At 39.4% G+C, this 15,254-nt stretch overlaps 1 protein-coding gene and 1 long non-coding RNA gene across 17 annotated transcripts in view; both read left to right on the top strand.

Moving 5' to 3' along the window:
- The window catches only part of LOC135965215 (uncharacterized), a 33,531-nt gene extending 18,409 nt beyond the window's left edge, over nucleotides 1-15,122 (top strand). Inside the window, exon 2 of the long non-coding RNA XR_012419509.1 lies at nucleotides 43-15,122. This is a non-coding gene — a long non-coding RNA (uncharacterized lncRNA). The remainder of the gene's footprint in view (nucleotides 1-42) is intronic.
- NFIA (nuclear factor I A) overlaps nucleotides 1-15,254 on the top strand; it is a 607,688-nt gene that overhangs the window by 305,615 nt on the left and 286,819 nt on the right. The gene's annotated exons all lie outside the window — the stretch shown is intronic.

Below are 15,254 nucleotides of genomic sequence, written 5' to 3'. Positions count from 1 at the left end.
CCATTGATCACTGTCTTGTTTTTTTCCATCTTCTTCTCCGAGGATTCATTTCATAGGGTCTATACATCAGTCAAGAAAATAGCTACAGAGGAATTACCAAGACTAGTAATAAAGGTAATTTAACCTAGTTTAATATTTTTTTAAAGGCAAAACACTGTAAACATTTTTTACCTGGTGAGAGTTAACTTCTTAATTAGGCCATGTTGGAAAACAAATCAAAAAGACACTTACCAGTAGTTTTCAGAGAGTGAGAGAAAAAAAGAGGGAAGAGAGAGCATTGATCTTGGAATTAGATGACCTGGTTTCTAGGACTATCTGCCCCAATGCTTTTCAAACTTTAATGTGCATACGAATCAACTGGGGATCTTGTTAAACTGCAGAGTCTGAATCCGTATGGTTGCAGTGGGCCTGAGATGCTGCATTTCTGACAAGCTCGCTGAGACATCCCTGCTGTAGAACCTCCAACCACACCCTGAATAGCAAGGGTCTGCTCTAGCACTTAGCTGACTTTGTGGCTTTGGGTATACAGTTTAACAACTCTACATCTCAGTTTCCTAATCTCTAAAATTGGGACATTAATCTTTGTTCTGCCTACCTCATTGGGTTGTTATGAGAATAAAATTAGATAATGTAGATGTATTTTTTTTTCGAGATGGAGTCTTGCTCTGTTGCCCAGGCTGGAGTGCAGTGGCTTGATCTTGGCTCACTGCAACCTCTGCCTCCCGGGCTCAAGCAATTCTCCTGCTTCAGCCTCCCAAGTAATTGGAATTACAGGCACCTGCCACCACGCCCGGCTAATTTTTGTATTTTTAGTAGAGACGGGGTTTCACCATTTTGGCCAGGCTGGTCTCGAACTCCTGACCGCAGGTGATCCTCCCGCCTCGGCCTCCCAAAGTGCTGGGATTACAGGCATTAGCCACCGTGCCCGGCCTATAGAGGTAATTTTAAAGTGTCAAATAAGCACAAGGCAGCAAGGATCTTTGTTTATAGATAAAGACATTCTTTGGATACCTTTCATCAAATCAGTGTGGGCTATTCTTTGATAGGAGGGGCCTGGAACTGTGAGGCAGGAGAGAGGAACTGGAATCCCTGCCTCCCTAGTACCCGTTCTGTGCCTTTGGCCAAATCATCTCCTCTGGTCCCCTCTTGTGTCGTCTTTAAAATAAGGGTTTGACTTAGGTTAGTGCTTCTTAAAGGGTAGTTGCAAGACTAGCAGCATCAGCGTCACTTGGAAACTTGCTAGAAATACAGGTTAGATTCCCAGCCTCTTCCAAGACCTGGTGAATCAGAAACTCTGGGGGTGGGGTCCGGCAATCTGATTTCTAATGAGCCCTTCAGGTGATTCTGATGCAGCTAAATTTTGAGAAACTTTCTGAAGTGCCATCCAACTTTGAAATGAGATATTTAAGCCTTCTCTTTATAGGTTCAGCCAACAGAAAGCCTATCTGTGTGATCTCTAGACACTTTCCCATCTCCCAGGTAGAGGAAGATTGGGGAATTGAACCTTCCGTGATTGTATTGCATTGAGCATGTGGTAAGGAGGACTGAACTCAGACGGTTAAAACCTCACCTTTCTGGAACTCAGAATAGATTATAATTGCATTGACTTACCCTGGTCTAGCTTATCCAGTTTTGGGGCTGCTTTAGTGGCCCACAAAAGCTGACTAATGCAGATGACTATACACACTGAGAAAGTTCTCTTCCATTTTAGTTTCCTCCTTACTCTCTTCCTGTTCCCTGAATGGTTGTCATCATGATATAGCACCAAGTCACATTTTATAGACTTTTCAAGAACTTTCAAAAGTTGATGACAATCTAGATTATTTGCATTGTTGTGAGATGAGGGGAGCTGAGAAAGTAAAAAACATGTTTGTTTTGTTTTGTTTTGTTTTGTTTTGTTTTGTTTTGAGACAGAGCCTCACTCTGTTGCCCAGGCTGGAGTGCAGTGGCACGATCTCAGCTCACTGCAACCTCTGCCTCCCGGGTTCAAGTGGTTCTCCTGCCTCAGACTCCTGAGTAGCAGGGATTACAGGCACTGGCCACTATGCCCAGGTAATTTTTGTATTTTTAGTAGCGATGGGATTTCACCATATTGGACAGGCTGGTCTCGAACTCCTTACCTCAAGGAATCTGCCCACCTTGGCCTCCCAAAGTGCTGGGATTACAGGTGTGCACCACCGTGTCCGGCAGTACGTGTTTTTCTTAAAGTCATTTACAGTTATATTTCCTGTATCTGCAGTTTTTGTTTGTTTGTACATTTGGAAATACATCTGAAAACTTACCAAGTTCAAGCGCTAGAGAGTACAATCTTTATGTGCAGAGAAGACCTCCTCAATGAGGTCTAACAGCTTCTGTTCTAGACACAAGTCTGATTTTTCATTCCAGAGCAGCAAATAAAGTCATAGTGGACAGCTGCTTCAGTCTGGAAACTAGAAACAAACAAGAGGTGTTAGCTGGCAGCTGAACAATGAAGAAAGACATGGAGACACTGTCAAAGAGGTTGAGATGGATAGTAGCTTGAGATCCTCTCTTCCTCTCTAGACATGTGCCATATGCAACACACACACACACACACACACACACACACACACACTTGCAGACAGTCTCTGACTTTCAACGGTTTGACTTTATGATGAGTTTATCAGGATGTAACCCTGTCACAGGTTGAGGAGCATGTGCTATGTGTGTATGTGTATCCGTATACATTTACATTTATACACACCCCCCCCCCATAATCCTGTATACTTAAATTCCTAAATTGTTGTTTGGGTGTTCACTATATTGGAACACTTTAACTTGTGTTCTTATTGATATCTTTAGGAAAAGATTAAAGCAGTTTTCTGCATATAATAATATCAGTAACAAATTATGGAAGATTTTGCTCCAAAATGAGCTAATGTAGAAAACAGGTAGTTATTAAAGTGGTGAATGTAAGCAATTTTGTAAGTTTATAAAGTCATAGACATCTGTAGTTACGAAGGATGTCAGATAATTTTCTCTAGTGGTTTGAAATATTATTTAAATAGGAATGTTTTCTTCAGGACCAAATCTGTGGAGAAGCTATGTACATGTATGTATTTTTTTTAACTTGAAAAGTATGGGGGTACCGGTTTCATGTTATTAATAACTTTGGCCCACCTATTCTTTCTTCCAGAAGAAGCCCCAGTTGGAATCAGCCCCTAGAGCAAGGAGTCACCTGGGAAGCTTATTATGTGCAGATTCTGATTCTGTGTGTCTGGGGAGGCACCCGAGACTCTGCATTTCAAATAAACTCCTAATGTGTTAAACATGCACTGGCCGCATTTTGAGAAGCAAGGCCCTGGGGGAAACTGTGCACATAGTTCGAAAACCTTTGATGGGTTTACTTCTTCATGTTTCAAACGTGACAAGGCAGAGTTATAAATGATCTGCCAAAAGCCACATGCCTACCTAGAGTCTGGGTCTTGGGAAGGCTCTGTTCTTCTACCCAAAGCCTGGGTGGGATGGCTGTGTCCTTAGCCTTTGGGCTGAATGAGGCATCCTAGTACCAGAGTTCCACAGGCACTATCCGTATCCTTAGTTTCTATCATGATAGATGATGCTGGGAACTTGTTCCTTTTAGCCCACTATCTGCCCAATGGAAAACAGTACTCTGAATCAGACCCCATGGAGGGTGGAACATTCTGATTAGCCAGCAAGGGCAGTTAGGCCTGTAGCTGTGGTGTCTGCTGCCACAGCAGAATGGATAAGCAGTTCTCAGCACCACCCCCCCCAACATAATCCATAAAACTCTTTCAACCTTTTTTTTTTTTTGCATGATGTCTAGTGTTTGCAAATGGAAAATGGCTGAGGAAAAACAGAGTGAAAGTTTATATAAAATATTTATACCTTAAAGATCTTTTATCTTGTGTCATTCAAGAGATAGAGAAGTGAAAAATGTATTGGGAGTACATTATCAAGAGTACATTATAAATTTAAATCTCAGATTGAATAATACCAGCTGCTAATGTGTGGAGCTTTGGAAATGAGTCACTTTTGAATCTCAAGAACTTACTGTACCAGGTCAGTTACACTTAAGAAGGAAGTGCCTTTTGAAAAAAGAAAAATCCTATACCGGAATCAAGACTTAAACTAATGGGCATTAAAAATCAAATATTTGACATAATATTCATGTTAGAATGTTGCTACATAGGAATAAGATGTAGGATCTGAGACACTTTATAGAATGTTTCTCAAAAATAATCAAATAATTTTGGTCTTTTCTTTGTGAAGCAGTATAACCTGTGGTTAAGAGTTACGTGCCTTAGAAAGACTTAGATTTAAATTCTCTGTCTACTGCTTATTAGCTGTGCCATTTTGGATCAGTTCTTTTCTTTGAGACTCACTTTATTTTAAAGCAAAGGTTGTATACCCACCTAATTGGTTTTTTTCTAAAGGATTAAGCATCATAGTATTTGTAAAGCATTTAGCACTCTGCCTAGAATTTTATAGTTCCAGTAAGTAGTAGCTATTTTTATCATTATTGTCACTGTGATATTGTTTTTAGACCTAACTAGTATCGCCTATTTCTTTGGTGACCTGGTGGTGTGCTATGGAAGAAAAATTGGTGTGCCTGTTGAAAAAGTTAGTAGTCAGGAAAAAAAAGACTTTTTATAAGTGAGACTGTGACTATATTATGCTGGACATCTGCATTCTAACTAGCAAAACAAAATACTTTGTTGGTTTTCATGGTGCTTTGTTTTTATAATGCATGAATATCTATTTTTGTATGCTGGGGTCTTAAAATGCTTGGAGCATCTAGAGAGGTAACTAAAGGACTGAAGTAGGCCATAGACATAGCGACAACCCATGTCCTGTTGAAAGGCCATGAGTCCCAGTTGAGGCCCCTTGGCTCCAGCCAGTTGGTGCTGTGTGAAAATCTGGGCCCAGTGTTGTCAGTTCTTTTAATTTTTTCCTAAGAATCTGGAAGTGCAGATTTTTACATGAATCATAGGATGCTTTAAATAATTGCAGCTGTATCTTGAGAATGCTGTTGGCTGCAAGAAACAAAAATTTTAGTTTAACAGTGGTTTAAACAAAGATTTTTTTTTTCTTACATAGCAGTGAGTCCAGCAGTAATAGCTAGTGTTGTTTTATTTGCTCACTAATACCAACAAGAATTTAGACACTTTCCATTTTCCTGTCCTGACATGCTTCATTTGTTGGCTTAAAAAAAAGTGCTTGTCATTTATGGTTGCCATATGTATGTCGAAGGTAGGATAATGAAGGAGATACATTAGATTAGCCTTATTTGTTCCATTTATTAGGAAAGTGAAAACTTTTCCAGAAACTACACAGGAGACATCCCCTTACGATTTACTGGCCAAAACCGGGTCGTTCTGGCTGCAGGGAAGTTTGGGAAAATGTCTCAAGCTTTCTTTTTTTCTTTTTGTTTTGAGACAGAGTCTTGCTCTGCCACCCAGGCTGGAGTTCAGTGGCGCGATCATGGCTCACTGCAAGCTCTGCCTCCCGGGTTCACACCATTCTCCTGCCTCAGCCTCCCGAGTAGCTGGGCCTATAGGCGCCCGCCACCACACCCGGCTAATTTTTTGTATTTTTAGTGGAGACAGGGTTTCACCGTGTTAGCCAGGATGGTCTGGATCTCCTGACCTCGTGATCCGCCCGCCTCAGCCTCTCAAAGTGCTGGGATTACAGGTGTGAGCCACCGCGCCCGGCCAAATGTCTCAAGCTTTCTAGCCTCTACAGTGGGAGATGGTAAAGAAGCGGGAAATCGTTGTTGCATTTACTAGTGAACAGTTACTGTCTGGCACAGTAGCTAACTCAACATGAAAACCAACTGCAGGGCCTGAAGACCCTATGACCTGCAGTATTTATCACAAATCTTCAGATTGAGGATTATAGAGTGAAAGTATCTTTTAGGTGGAAAGGAGGAGAATCGGAGAGGCAGCCGGTGCTTTATTTTTAATTTAAATGGTTTTGTATTATATAAGATAGGTCATTGCTAACAATGCGCAAACTGTTGAGGGAACGTTGTATAAATTTATTTCTTGGAAAAATTTATTTAGAGTTTTATTAGAGAAGCTAGAGAAGAAAATACCATTTAATGTTATTTCCGTACTGCTACATTACATTTTAATATATAAATTACTCTTATTTTTTAAAAACAATGGATAAACTACACGTCCCTTTAGTTGTTTTTATTCTGAGATAAATGCCTATTTAGTAAATCATTGTTATCTGATTTTGGTAATCTCTATTAGAAATAAATCTCTTTTTATTAATATCTGTATACTTAGACACTGGGAAATTCTTGCAAAATGCTTTACAAAAGCAGCCATTTTAAGCTAATTAAAAGTATATTCTATATGCATGTACGTAGTTGAAGTGCTACCAAACCACGTATGTATTTTAGTTAATTAAACTCAGGAATTATGGAAGTTTGAAGAACTCTAAATCACAGCTAAGAATGCACTAAAGGAAAACTATATCTGACTCCAGCAAATTGACTCGTGTGATATTTTTGCTTACACCTTTCTGCAGCTTAACTGCTGAGTTAGCTTTTCTTTAATGTCCTTGACAAATTCAGGAAGCCACCACGTGTAGATAAATTGAGAAAAATATTTCTGCCAATTTGATCCTGATCATTTCTTCTTGGGGTTATAAATTTGGGTTTTCATGATCTAGATGTTGGTGAAAAAAGAACCCCAGATAATGTGAAGGGTTACTCCTCAACATTACTATCATAAGTTTAGGGTCTGTGAGTTGGCTGCCGAATGAGTACCTAAAAGCATGGGAACCTTTACAACATATAATTCCAATACGTAATCACTTTGTCAGGCTGAGCAAGTTAGTGGAATCTTTAGTAATACTAGGATAATTAAATAAGCTATAGGATAAAAGCCAAAACTGTTTTATTAGGGAAGACTATGCTTAGACAGTCTTTTAGAATGATTGAATGGGTATATAGATATGAGAACCAGTCTGCTATTCCAAATAATCTAGTTAGGATTAAAAAGAAAAATTTTGTCCCGATGCCGTATGAAAATAGTAGGATTATAATTATTGCTTTGTTTTAATAGGGGACTTTTTTAGAGACAAGGAAGAAAAGAGTAGGGAAACCTATTTGCGTAGGAAAATATAGTACATTTCCATTCAGTGTCTACCTATAATGTGAGAGAGATTATGCCAGATGCATTGAAATTGCTCTCTTTAATCTTCATACCAATCTTATAAATTAGCTTTTGTTACCGCGGTTTCCTTGATGAGGATACCAAGTCCACACCAAATGACTTGCCTAAGACGTGTAGTCAGTACATTTTGGAGTTGAGCTTTGAACTCAGCTCCGTCTGTGTTCCATACTCATTTCTTTTCCCTGTATCAGAAGATCCACCCACACCGGCCAACTGAGAAGAAAAATAGCAGATGGGCTTAAATATGGGTGAATGTATGATAATGTACTTGGTGAAAGAAACATCCACCAAACTACTTATAGTTACTTACAGTTTACAGACTCTTAGGTATTAATTTTAACTCATGAAAGAAACCTGGGAGTCATAGTAAAGGCTGTCTCTCAGCATGACTGTTGGCTCTTCCCTACAGTCAGTTCAGGAGGGTTTATTGAGGACCTACTTTGTGTAAGGATAAAAAGATAGTGTTCTTGTACTTAAAGAACTTACATCTTTTCCCATAAGACATTTCTTGTGTTCCCATAGTGAGAAAGATACCCTGTAAAAACTTCTTTAATCTATACCTCAATCTGTATACAGCAAGGAAGATAGATGAGTGTACTCATGTATGATTGTGTACTGATTTGGAGTATGTTTTGGAAATGAAGACTAGAAGTTTTACTTTAAAATAAGGTTACTATTCTCTAAAGGAGGCATTTTCATTGTGGAGTCATTATTATATTATTTCATAGCTATTAAAATTTGCTACCTTGATGCTTGGTTATTCACTGAAAGGAATGAAATATTTATTAAGGTCATATTACTGTTGTGTACAAAGGGAGCCACAGGGTGATTTTTATGCTGTGCTTTTTTGGTAGCAGTGTTTCTGCTGGGTTGCATCAATGTCTGTGGATTTTATTGATTATAATTAAGTCAGTCTGCATTGTCTCGAAGAATTTACATGGCTTTAAAAATCAATCTCTCACATACTCATTTTTTGAAATAATTTGAAAAAGGATCTCAGTAGAAGGGACAAATCTACAACTATTAATCCTGTTGTTATTTATTTGAGCCCAAAATGGTATTATTTCTCATTAAAACATTTGCAGGTTTTAGGTGTTATGATCCTTTTAGTTTTCTTTTAATTTCATTTTCTCTACCACCAAGCTTTCAAAGGCATTTTACAGCTTATTTTTATCTCTGGTAGATTTCTGGGTATGCCTGGCAAAACCCCTAGCTCAAATCCTGAAGGTTATTTAAATTCCAATGTTGGATGCTCTCCACATATATAGATTTTGATGTACACTTAATAAGATTAGGAAGATTTTATGCCAGTTGATACCTTGCATGTACATGATGGATCAGATAAAAGACCATCAGAGGGCTAGTGGGTCTGGGCTTTGATTGCAGGTAGTAGGGAACATTGTCAGAGCTTTTTTATTAACAGGTTCTTGTGTTACTTTAGGTATACATTTTTAGGCCAAGTTTAGCACATATATTTATGTTAACTATTGGGGCATTAATAATCATATAAGCTTGTGGAATTAACCCACACAGATATAGAAAAGCAAAGCCCTAATCAGTAGTGCAAAGACCAGTTGTGATTTTTAAAAACCACTACTTCTGTGGAAGTGCAAGCATTGATTTATGTTTACATTATTTTTCTAAAGCAACTGATTTCAGTGACACCTACTTCTGCCTAAATTGGCTATCTCTGCATGTGCATGTATGTGAAAGGTATATATTGAGAGAGATATTTGAAAAGGTAATAGTTTTTGAAATAAAAAATACCCTAGTAAATTGCCCTTTTATGATGGGGAATGGTTAAATAAAAGTAGAACAGCATTATTTATAACATTAGCTAGGATTAAATATACAGCTGGGTGAGACTTTGTTTGGAATTTCTTAAAGGAATTAGCTTCAGTTTCCTAAACTAGAGATATGTGGAGATTATGAACACCAACATACTCTTATGACCTTGATTTTTGAAGGTGTTCAATGAAAAATTCTTGAATTATATTAATTAAAATTCAAAATATATTTGGAATACTCCAGGACTATTTCACGCTTCTAGGATGGAGGTTATGTATCTCTTTTCTAAGGGTTTAAAAATTGAGCCCTGGCTATAGCAATCTTGATGTTGTCTACAAAACCACAGCTTTGGTCACAGTTTTTTGAAAACTTAATTATGAATGGCTGTTAAATATTTTTCATTTACCAACTTATCAGCATTTTCTTTTTTGCAGCAAGACTCGCTTCCTTTGCTTATGGAAGGCCTACGTTTGTTTAGAAAACAAAGTCTGTCTTATCATAATTTTGTTGGTGAGAAGATGCAACTATATAAAACAAAGAACAAACCTATGAAACTTCTGCTCCTCCTATCAGACTCTGTTTGTGGGAAGCCTAAATGCATAAAATAGCAACTTGTTAAACTTAGCCTTGACTCTGTTTAAGGGGATATTTTATTTGCAAAATTTAGTCCATTCCTCCCTAAAGGAAAAAAAGTCATTTTAGTGGATCTTGAAAGCTTTTAGATAAATATTCCAAGCTTTTTTTCCCCTGCTGCTGCAAGCTTAAAAGGCAACATAGAAGGTCTGAAGCCTGGTTTTTCCAGCTGTGTAACAAGCACAGAAGAGAAGATTCTAAATATTTACTCCTTTTTCCTTCCCACTATTCTGTGTTCCAGTCAAACTTGATTTCTTGCTGTTTGTTTTCAGGACACTTCTCACCCTGCATTCTCTTAGTTTGTCCCCCCCAGGAATGCTCTTCTTTCCATCCTCACATCTCTGTCCGATGGAATCCTATTTGTCCTTCAGTCTGCATTTTAAATGCTACCAGCTATTCCTGAAGACTTTATGGACACCCGCAACTGAATGTGGAAAGGGGTCCACAATTTCCAGTGCAATTATCTTACCGACTTTTTGCCTGGGCTCAGTATTCTCATTCTACATTGTGTTTTAGGTGTTCGTGTACTCAGTAATGTTCAGTAGTCAACAGATATTTATTAAATGCCCCTTATTGTCAAACACTATGTTACTTACTGGGGAAAGTGAATGGTTTAAAACATGGCTCATGATGTCAGTAACCTCTTGTTTTTGTTCTCCCCAACTTGGTTGTGAATTCCCAATAGATAGAAATGGCCTTATAATTCTTTGGTGTCGTCTGCGAATCCTGGCTTCTTGCACATAGTAGCTGCTCAAGAAATGGTCATTGAGCCATATTAGTTGAGTAAACCAGTTCTCTTCTGATTGAATTCGAACAGCAAAGATTTTTGGCTTTCTTCTTTGGTATTTAAATAAAAGTAATGTTATGTGTTCTATTTGCAATTATAATGTGATTTTTGGTGGTACAGAAAGGAAGATTTTTCCCATTACCCCTACCATGTAGTCGTTGGGCATTTGTTCTTTGTTTGGAAGGCATGGTAAATTAGCACAGGTCAGGCAGTCAATTTTATTGAGTACCTGTAGGCACTGTGTTGGCCTCCTCATCTGGCTATATAGAGCTACCCTGGAGATCTTCATGCATAGACAACTATCTGACTGCAACCTCTGGACACCATCAGCTGTGGCTTTCATCAAGTTCCCAAAGGCATCCTTGACCCCAGAGGTTAAGTGAATGAATCTCACACCTGTCTCCCTGAAAGAGTTCTAAAATGTCGGTGGCATTTGGACAGGTTCACAGCTGCTCTGATCCATAGCATTTTCTAGAACTTCCTTTTACCTAGATGGGGGAGGAGGAATGCCTGTGAACTTGAGCTGACCTTCAAGATGCTGTAGGGCTCCTGGGCAAATTATGGACAAGACCTACATTGTTAGGATAGGCCCAGAAATCCAGCTTGCTAATAAATAGCCTTGGGAGGTGCTCACAGTCTCGTCATAGTGTTTGGCATTTCCCTGTACTCTAGCCTGTGTAGGATTTCTAGATGCTTAGGACTGTAACCAAACTTGAACTCTTGCCTGGAAATATGCTCTCCCCCACAACCCCATACCTTTTTTGCCATCTAAATGACAAGGATACCTATCAGTAACATTTTGAACTTTCCTGCAAAATTGCATTACTCGTGGTGTATAGTAGGAAGTATTTCTTTACCTTGGAACTTTAGAAGAGGGTCTGGACTGAGCAAAAATTCGTGTCCCTGCCTTTTTAACGGCTGGACACTTATCACAAAGCTGTGCCAACATCAGTGATGGTGCACCCACAAAGGTGTTTGGTCTTGATAAGCTTCTAGAGAAGTAGACTTTGTTGTTGTTTTAAACAGTAATGAACTGTTAATAAAAAAAAAAGAGACATTCTTTCTTAAATAGAAAAGGGCAGAAAGTTTATAGAGAATAATGTCTAACTTGCTAATGCAGTGTTTGCCTTTGCTCTGTGGCATGTGTGTGTGTGCGTGTGTGTGTGTGTGTTTATGTAGGCATGCCTACGTGGCTGCTTGTGTTAATACTTAGTATAAAGCCTCGAAATGGATACCAGATTGGCTATGTAACCTTGGAAGATGTATTTACACTCTCAGTTTCTTTTATTCCCAATCTTTTATTCAAATGGTGTTTATTATATTCTCTGAAACTGTTAAATGAAAAGGACTGTGGAAAAATTCTAAAATGCTAAAATTATTCCAGACTGAAAAAGTATTACAATAGGATGATGATGTTTAACCCATCTACTTGAAATAAAAAGCCAAGCAAATCGAAATGTGATATATTTTAGAAGGTATTTCTTAGAGAAAAAAATGTTTAATGTTCCTTCTAGACTGCCATTATTCACTGTATTTTTATTTTAAGCATAATTAGGAAATATTTTGAAAGCAATCAAGTAACTGTAGTGACATTTTTTTCTCTGGTTGAGTCTAGGGATAACAACAGATAACCGTTACCTGTAATGCATACTACGTTGACTCATTAAAGCCTCATCTTTGTTAAAACATTGAATATAGGATTTGAGAAGAGGAGAAGTTTCCTTATTTAGGAAAGGTTTTTGGTAGGTCTTTCTTGAAGAAATGGAGAAAATGGCCTGCTGATCTAATTTGAGGAGGAATAAGAGAATCCTCCTCCCTGTGGCTATCATGCCTATGGTGCTATACCTGTGTGGGTGTGGATGTGATGGTGTGTGCCTCTGTTGGGGGAAAGAGAGCACTGTCATAGGGTTGTACCCTTAATTCTAATCTTCTGTACCTATAGGAACTGTGTGCCTGCATAGAGACAGCAACATTTGGTCCTTGAAAAAGGAGGGGATTTCCTTTGCACCCGTTAGAAATTCTCAGGGGCTGATGCAAAGAGTAATTTCAAAGAGTTTACCTTAAGAGCTTTGTCACTGAGTGCAGAGAAAAGAATTTCTGTGATGATTCCAAACTTAGAATAAATGCTAGGGAAGAATCCATAGAGCTCCAAGGACTTCAACCTCGGGGGAGAAAAGCAGTAATTTATGGATCTCTCTAGAAATTATGGTTGGGTTCTTTCCCCTCTCAACCCAGTCTTCCTTAGTCATGTGACTGGAATTTAATTATCAGTGCCATAAATAATCTTGTGAATGGAAGCAGTGTGTTTGGCAGTGAATTTCTGCTTCCTAAAGAGAGAGGAACCTTTAGAAGTTATTAGAAATAATGCTATATTAGCCGCAATCCTGGAGGCAAATGATTGCAGAAGCAGAGGATGGTATCCCCAGAGGAAAGTGGGTTTTAGATGAGTCAGATATGTGCTGGTGACGACGGGCATGAAGGTTGGATGTATTTTTTAAAATACAAATTTAAAGCAGGCTGTATTTAGAAGTTTATATATAATTGGTTTTAGGATAAAGCCAGCCTGTTGATGCATAACAGAGTTGATCTTTTGGTTCCATTAACATCCTTGAAGTGTTTAACAGGAAGCCGACTTTAGCATGTGAGCCCTTCCAACCACTGTTGAAGATGAGGCAGTCCATGTTGGATAATTCTTGTTGCAAAGCAAGCAGGCGACCCCTTTGTTTTTCCATCTTGCCCCAAGCCCTATGTTCTAGACTAGGGAAGGTCAGCTCTTTTTATAGTCAGAGGTCTGTATGCCTTTGAAAATATCCATTCCCCTACCTGTCCTCAGCCAGTAACAATTTATGTTCTGAAGATAGCAAGGAGTGCTGATTTAATTTATTTTACAACCAGTGTCCTTTCATGGGAGAGAGCAGGCTGGTAAAATTGTTTCGAGAATCAGAACATTTTTCTTGGTTATTTATAACATAACTTGACCATCCAGCTACACAGGACTTCATTCATTTGAGAAAGACGATTGAATCCAAAAATAATAATCATTTATATTTGTACAGTATTTGCAGTTTTATAAGGAACTCTTCACGTTCATTTTCTCATTTGATTTTTCTGACAACTCCGTGAGGGTAGGGTATTGTTACCTCCAAATTACAGATGAGGAACCTGAAACCTGAGTACTTGTAAGTCCTGCACAGGGTTTCACAGCCACTCAATGACTGAGACTCGAGACCCCTAGATTTTATCCTAGCTCAAAAGCCAGTGCTCTTTCCACTATTCTGTTTTGATACCCTTGGAAAGTTCACTGCTTATCTAGGAAAGAAAAATTGGTAGCTTTTGCTGAGGACCGTGGAATCTGAGGGAGAGACAGATCTGAGAGAGTCACATTGGCTAGTAAGTAAAACAGGAAAAGATCAAGGGGGTCAAGGGACCTGGCCTCCTGCCCCGGTTCATTCATTGTGTGATCATGGGCAAGCCACTGACTTCTCCTTGCTTGAGATTTCTTTTCTTTTTTCTTTCTTTTTTTTTTTTTTTGAGACGGAGTCTTGCTCTGTTGACCACGCTGGATTGCAGTGGCATGATCTCAGCTCACTGCAGCTTCCACCTCCTGGGTTCTAGTGATTCTCCTGCCTCAGCCTCCCGAGTAGCTGAGATGACAGACATGCACCACCACGCCCTGCTAATTTTTTGTATTTTAATAGAGATAAGGTTTCACCATGTTGGCCACGCTAGTCTCAAACTCCTGGTCTCAAGTGATCCACCTGCCTCGGTCTCCCAGAGTGCTGGGATTATAGGCATGAACCACTGTGCTTGGCCCTAATTTCCCCTTTATGTTTTCTCTCACCTCTCTGGCCAGGGCTCTGAAGATGTTCCTGGGAGAATGAGCGTACATGCCACGGAGGGAGCCTTGGGTTTACAGTCAGTGCAGCCCTGCCCGTTTCAGCTGTGTAACCAGGAAAAGTGGTAGCTCTTCTCAGCCTCATTTGATTCTGTACAGCTGGGGTGAGGGAGGTATGTAAGAGAATTAAGTGAGGTAATGGATGTAGTGGCATAGTGACTGGTACTCAATATCCTCTGAGTAAATACTACTCTGTGTTAGGGAAAAGTGAATAGAGGTAAATGCTAACGGTAGAGCCGATGAGAGAACTGGATGGAGACAAGGATGGCTTTTGGATTTGACTGTTTTCTCCACTGTAGGCGCTGTTTGTTATCTTTTAGCTTTCATTTCGTCTCTCATCTTTCCCCCCTTCAGATGTGAGGTGTCTTGAAGGAAGAGACATCTAGAAGGTAAGGGCGTTATGCGGATGGAGAGGTCTGCAGCTAAATGTGGTTACTGAAGCCCTGCCTTGGGTCTGTTCCCAGCCTTCCTTGATTTTGAAACACATGCGCTCTCAGCAGGCCAGGGTAGTTTGCAAAGCTGTTGTGGAGGCTTTTCCCCGGCAGTGTTACCTGCTCCGAAAGCTGCAAGTATGCCTACACACACTTCACAAAGCAGATGGTTTCTTTTGCTTTCCATGTGGTCTGAAAATGAAATGGACTTTTAATGGAAAGGTTGGGGAATTCCACCCTCAATTATGAATCCAGTGCAAGGGGCTGTGAGATGGTATACCACACCTTTTAGAAGAATTTGTTACTCCTGGTCTCATCTGGCATTGGAGTGGGGAGGTGAGAAAGAAGTGAGTAAACGAAGCTGCTACTCTCTGCTCCAAAACTAGTGAGTAGCTGACATCTGCCATTTGCATAGAAAACTGAGAAAGAGGAGAGGCGTGTGGTTTTGTTTTTTGATTCCACAAGATGATGTGGAAGGGCAAATCGTTTTGGTTCTATGTGATAAACTTTGAGTACCTCCTGTGTGCCTGATACTGTGATGGATATATACG

The sequence above is a fragment of the Macaca fascicularis genome, chromosome 1 (genome assembly GCF_037993035.2).
Source record: "Macaca fascicularis isolate 582-1 chromosome 1, T2T-MFA8v1.1".
NCBI classification, from domain to species: domain Eukaryota; kingdom Metazoa; phylum Chordata; class Mammalia; order Primates; family Cercopithecidae; genus Macaca; species Macaca fascicularis.
The sequence above is the reverse complement of the archived record's forward strand: the minus strand, read 5'-3'. Positions and strand labels throughout refer to the sequence as shown.